The 7,059-nt window shown below is 33.5% G+C and overlaps 1 long non-coding RNA gene across 1 annotated transcript; it reads left to right on the top strand.

Moving 5' to 3' along the window:
• Positions 1-2,014: 2,014 nt before the first annotated feature.
• LOC110911054 lies at positions 2,015-5,457 on the top strand. The gene is made up of 5 exons (XR_002576705.2): positions 2,015-2,480; positions 3,538-3,885; positions 3,974-4,286; positions 4,623-4,894; positions 5,077-5,457. It is a non-coding gene; the product is annotated as an uncharacterized LOC110911054 (long non-coding RNA).
• The last annotated feature ends 1,602 nt before the right edge of the window (positions 5,458-7,059 follow it).

The following is a 7,059-nucleotide window of genomic DNA, read 5'->3' as shown; positions in this document are numbered from 1 at the left end:
TATTATTACTGTATAAAATATTTCCTATTTACAAAATGGTAAATTCTCATTAAATTTTAAGATGATATGTGAAGGGTTAAGTTAAAATGCCTAACTTTTTACCATTTTAATAAATAACATTTATGTTTAATAAATCTATACTATATATTAGATTATTTATAAAAAAATAAAAAGTAAACTTATGAATAATAAACTCATCACATTCATCAAGAAATATATTTAAAAATACATTCTATTGTATTTGTGTATTTAGACTAATGGACTAATCAGTGAATCAAAATAAATCAAATTTAACATAAAATGTGTTTTGTAATTTTAGAGAAGTTAGTTATAAATTTAGATGTAAGTTGTCGACTCCGTCGAAACACGTGGGTTTCCTACTAGATAAAAATATGTTGCAGTATACTATATAATGTTTATCACAAGGGTTTCGTTATTTATCATAAGGGTTTCTCGTGCGTTGCAGCCGCGAAGCGCGAGTGCTTTTATATATATACAGACACAACGTATATACGATTTTTTAACGTTTTTAGATTTAAATTATGTTCTTGGCCCGTATTATCGACTCAGCTACAACGAACGAGTTCCCCACTAGTATCTTTAAATTTACAATCTATTGTACTTAATATCTTAGTTCATGAAAACGAAAATGGAGCATTTGATCAAATGAAAATACCATTCAATTCATATGAGTTTAAGGGCGTATCTGTAATTACATCGTCATAATAATTAAGTCCCTTAGCTAAAAATATTTAAAAATGTGATGAATGCAGACATTCAGGCCCATAGGTCAAGTCTGACCTAATGTTAATAGGCTTTAGGGTTGTTGTATTGATCTATATATATAATATATGTACATGAAATACAAATGAAGGAAATCCTTTTTTTGATGTTTGCTCTCTTGTTTATAACACGTTATCAGCACGAAAGTGCTGTTCAAAACGCTAATCCTTTCCTTGGCGCTGTTTCTTTTCTCTTATGGCCTCCAAACCGGATAAGGCACTTGTCTTGATCGATTCAAGAGAAAAACACTATTGTAGTTGTGTTTTTGTGATCTTTAAACCTTCTAGTAGTGACGAAACAGGCGTGAGTGTTTATGTTGCAATTGGCAGTCGGTGGTTGATTCTACGTTACGTGTATAAGAAATGAATTCTCATACTGTTGCGAGCCAAAATTTGTGAAAGGTAATATATATTACTTGATTCTTTTATATTTATTAATCTAGAAAATTTATAATTGGATTTTATTTGTACGGGTATGAAACTTACTAACACTTACGGTTAATAATATGGAAAAGATTTTGTAGGAATAATAGTTTCTTTTCCCCAAGATATATTACTCCATATTATTTCTTCTACAAACAACTTTCTAATATCCTCAATTGATTTACGGTTTTGTTTGGAGCCGAATTTAATAACCACAATTTAAAATTCTTAAAGAAAAATGTTTACACTACTAGAAAACTAAGCAATTGTGACCAAAATTTGCGACCAACACAAGACAGTCGGAAAAGTACCGACCTTTTTGCGACCAAAAGCAAAACAGTCACAAAACTAAAAACCAACCCAGATTCGGTCGCAAAACGGTTGCAAATACGAGAAAAATATAAAAAGCAAAAGTTGCGACCGTCTAAAGCGGTCGCAAATAATAGAAATATACAAAAAAACCAAAGTTGCAACCGTCTAAAGCGGTTGCAAATACGAGCAATATATAAATGGAAAAAGTTGCGACCGTCTAAAGCGGTCGCAAATACGAGAATATCTAAATGTAAACAATTGTATACGAAACATTAAAAAACCATCGCAACGCACGAGCATAACCCGCTTATTATTGTTAATAAAAAATAAAAACAAATATCTTATTAATTAGAAAAAAGTAATTTTTAAAAACAATAGTAAGTTATTTAACATTTAACATTATATTATATAATAAATAAAACATGAAAAAGTTATTGAAATTCACAATTTAATCCACTCGTACAAAATGAAGGGTAAAAACCAACGTTCTACGTCTTCTCTTCTCGATTACAATATACCCCTAATAACCTTTCAACCCCCAATTCAAAACCCAAAATCTTCAAATTTTCACCACTTCGGTTCTAAATCACCAAATTCCCCAAATTCATCCATCAATTCACCAAAATTCGGATCCTGTCGCTAGAAAGACACAAATCCGGTCGATCGTCACTCATCTCCGACGCGAATCACCGGCGATGCACATGAGATGCTTTTCCTCTTTTATTCCCCAATCTACTATCACCATCAGCAGGCGTCATTTTAACAAATTTCTAGGGTTTCTCAAGCTCTTTCAACAGTCGTGATTTCTAGGGTTCATCCTGATTCCAGTATGATGATCAATCTCTATTCTAATTCAACTGCATCTTCTTCTTCCATTGCTTCTATCGGCTCTCGGATTCGTGTCAATTATAAGCTGGTTATTGTTACGGCATTGAATCCAAATAGCTTTTCAGTTGCTTTCAGGTTATTAGATCTGTTTTCTATCTTGATTTGGATATGGATTTGGTAGAAGTTTAAATGAAATTGATTACGAGTTCAATTTAGGTTTATATGTGAATCTAAATTCAATTCTGAAAAATTTTAAGTAATATAGTTAGATCTGAATGTAAGCGTCCGTGATCTGCTTCCATGTTTCGTTGTGTATGTGGATTAGGTATCACATATGCATGTAGACTATCACATTTAGTGATTTGTGTAGAATGTTTTATGCATTCTAGTTCTAGTTAGGGTTTTTATAAGATTTGTGAGATTTTAGGTTTAGTAAATGGATTATTAAGATCACAGGATGTCCGGATCCTTTGATCTATATCGTATTTTTACACATAGATGGAATGATAATGGGATAATATGTGGTGATCTACGGTTTCGAGAGCTATCGATCGATAACTGGATCTTGATTTTACGTATAATTTGTATATGAAATGATTTGTTCTGTTCTTGCTTTGCTGCAAATCGAACAAGTTTTCATCTGCCTCGGTTTCGTAAAGTAGATCAATATATTAGGTGTGACATGATAACTTCATGTTATTATATATATACACACAGAGGTTTTTTTTTACTATGATCATGATTAGTGTGAGTGTGCGACACAAGTAATGTTTTTATTTTTACATTTGAGTATGTCTATACTGTTTCATAACATGCCATTTTAGAGGTAGTGTATTACTGTATTAGTGTTTGTATAGGAGTAGTTGTATAGCCTGAGATTGTCAGTTACCTTTCGGTTAGTCTGTTAGGTAGCTCCATTGTAGTTCGTTCTCCTATATATAGAATAGAGCTTCTCATCATACATTTTGATTGATTCGCTTTCATATGAGATAGATGAATTCTTGGTGACTTTAAGTGTAACGAAATCTGGAGAGTAGCAGTGTAGGACAACCTTTAAAACAGTGGCGGATCCAATGTTTTTCATTACGAGGGCCAAAAACAGGTTGTGTAAATAAGGGTCGGTTCAAAGAAGACTAGATAAATAATCTAGTCTTCTTTGAACCGACCCTTATTTACACGACCTTTAAAACAGTGGCATCTCACATTGTTGGATATCCACGTATGGGCCCCAAGAGAGAGCTGAAATTGCTCTCGAATCGTTCTGGGACGGCAAGAGCACCGCCGAAGATTTGCAAAAGGTGGCTGCTGATCTCAGATCATCCATCTGGAAACAGATGTCCGATGCTGGCATTAAGTACATCTCTAGCAACACATTTTCGTACTACGATCAAGTTCTCGACACCACCGCCATGCTCGGTGCCGTCCCCGCAAGATACAACTAGAACGACGGTGAAATCGGTTTCGACACTTACTTCTCCATGGCTAGAGGAAACGCTTCGGTTCCTGCTATGGAAATGGCCAAGTGGTTTGACACCAACTCGTAAGTTCCGTAATCACACTGAGGTTTTCGTATGTTGATTTGCACCGTAATTTGATTGTTATACTGTATGTGTTCTGATGTGCTCCAGCTGAAGCATTCAAAACGCTAACTTCCTTGCCTGGCGTTAGCGGTTACACTTTTGATTTGGTCCGTGGTGAAAAGACTCTCGGTTTGATCAAAAGCAGCTTCCGGTCAGGCAGAGGAGATGGCGGGCCCCTCATCTTGCACCGATTTAGCTCGTGCAGTTGATGAAAACGGGCCCACAGATGATGAGGAACAAGCACCTTTATTAGCAACAGCAGAAAAAATGTGCACCGATTTAGCTCGTGCCATTTTGCCCTTTTGCCCTTTATGCTTTTGCGGGGCGAACCGGTACACTCCGCTGGAGTAGAAAAAATGAGGTATTTTGAATTTTATATTTTATTTGAACTTTGGTTGGTAGCATACAGCTGAAATGGGAATTTGTTTTTACTTCAAATTAATGTTGAGCATGAAAGTATACTATCTTAAATCTTCTACGCTTATTAACAATTGATCTATGTAATAATAGAAAATTGAAGCAGTTCCATTAGATGAATCAACACTTATTTCACAACATAACTATAAGCTTGATGTCCATGTTCTTAATAGACGCCAACCAGGAGATGTCCTTATTTCACAACATAAGTTTGGTATATAAACAATGTCTATTGCTAAATATTTGATATTATCTTTAGCTGAGCATTCTTCAACTGTAGTTTGAATGCAGGGAGTTTAGAGAATTAATTCTTGAAACTATGCCACATCACTGGGTGGTATAAAGCAATTGTTTCTCAAATTTCCTCTTTTTAATCAGTTGAAAAGTTCCGTCTTGGGCAGGATAGGTGAGATGATACACCTAGAAAAATTTCAAACTACCCGTTCCACAAGCCAAGAGGAAAGCCATCCTCCAGGAAAAGACCCAACTAAAAAGATTTCGAATTTTATCGGAAAAGCTGCAAATTTTGCTAAATCAGCCAAGAGTAAGAAGGTGAAATTCTAATAGTGATGTATTTAGTAACAAATTACATGCAGGAGCGGTATGCGTGGCCAGATCTCTATGTGGTTTGGTGTAGATATTCTTATTTGTTTGTGAAAATTTGGTGCCATTTTTCTATGCAACAGATGTTTATAAAAGCTTTATTGATAGAACCCTTCTTATGATTGATGCAGGCATCATCATATGTTCCTACATATCATCCCAACTAATGATGGCCATAACCATCGGAAAGGAAGCCATGGAGATACCGTCTTTTTAACAAATCATGGGGAGGTATACATCTTACAGTGCTCTATCTAGCAAATTGTTGGAAACTAAGGCCATGTGGTGTGATCATGTGAAGCGGTATGGCAATGGCAGCTACGGACTGGTTATAATCTACTCAACATGGGGCAGCTAACGAAGGCATGGCTAGTTTTGAAACTCTGTACCAAGTATTTGATGTTAGGATATAAACTCTTTATATTACATATGAATTATGTTAACATAACTCGAGTTTTTGATGTTTGAGTTTGTAACTCTTAAGTGGAATGTTATTATATATATTGAAAATATGAATATTATTAGCAGGTTTAAAAGAGAAACAAGCTGAAAATGCAAAAAATAATAATAATACTAAAATAACAGAATTTTGCGACCATTAAACGACAGTCGCAAAGTCTGTAAATCGTAAAGGGTCGCAAAACGGTTGCAAAAATTAGGCGGTCGCAAAACAGTCGCAACAAGTCGAAGAATGTTATAAAAATCAGGACAGTCGCAAATTTTGTGACCGTTCTTATGGTCGCAAACACAAGTCGCAGAAAATGCAGTAGTGGTCGCAACTAGGTCGCAATAGGGCAATTGCGACAAGTGTTTTTCCAATCACATTTTCAGTTGCAAAACGGTCGCAACAAGGCAATTGCGACTGTTTTGCGACTGTAAATGCGGTCGGAAATACCCGGTTTTCTAGTAGTGTTATGCGTTGGTACATAAAATTAAATTTGTCAAAGTTTTTTTAGTGAATTTCATTAATCATCTAGCAATTAATGTTTTTTTTATTATATGCATGATAATTGAAACTCATTATAATATTCATATAATATTAAATAGCTTATGTGTTCAACTACGACTTTTTCGTGAATCATGATTATACTGCGATCATTGTTATTACTGCTACTGTAGTCTTGATCATTTAGAAGTTTATTCTTTTTGGTGAATTTAATTGAATGCAACAATTTAGTATGATTAGTTAGATTTTGAAATTTGATTACAAATAAAATCATGTAACTTTGAAGGTTTGAAAAAAGTAGTTATGGAATTTATACGCCATAGTTCATAGGTAAAATTATTGATATAAGACAAATTAATAGAAAATGATGATAATAAACTTGGAGAACTACGTGAATATTTTGATATTATTTACTTGTTTTAAATCCGTTACTAAAAATGTTTTAGAAATTAAAAAAGGCTTTAAAAGATATTAATATATATGATGTTGGTTAATGCTTAGAAATTAAAATTATTAAATATCATTTTTCCCATTTAATTCATTCTTTATTAATTTTAATTCATTCTTATTAATATCTTTTAATTAGAAATTTGATTAATTCTTATTACTTTAAATGATCTTTAATATCCATTTAATTACAATCTTAAATTATATGGAGTTATGAAGATGGATAGTCACTATATTCATAATACTAAATGATATGGAGTTAGGAACATGGATAGTCACAATGAGTAAGGTTAACATACAAAAAGCCTTATCATACATCACGTAGGAGACAATGGTAACCGTTGGATCAGGGGTATAATCACGCATGGGACCACATAATCACGCATGGGACCACATAATCACGCATGGGACCACATAATCCCGCATGGGACTATAATCACGCACGTTCTATGATAATAACGCACGTTATATTTTTTGTCATGTATGTTAATGTAGGTTAAGCCTTGAAGTACATTATACTTTCTCTAGTCACAATAATACTATTTTTTATAGAAAATTAGGTGATTTACAATTTAATTTAAGAGATGATGATTTTAAAATTGCAATATGAAATTATAGACAGATTATAGCTCTTACTTATTGGCTTTATAGTTTATACTGTTTAGATAATATGTTATGTATGCACTGATCATATTTCATAATAACGTTTGATGGAGATGAA

This window comes from Helianthus annuus, chromosome 15 (genome assembly GCF_002127325.2).
Source record: "Helianthus annuus cultivar XRQ/B chromosome 15, HanXRQr2.0-SUNRISE, whole genome shotgun sequence".
Taxonomy (NCBI): domain Eukaryota; kingdom Viridiplantae; phylum Streptophyta; class Magnoliopsida; order Asterales; family Asteraceae; genus Helianthus; species Helianthus annuus.
Note: the sequence above shows the minus strand (reverse complement) of the source record. Positions and strands in the feature narration are given on the sequence as shown.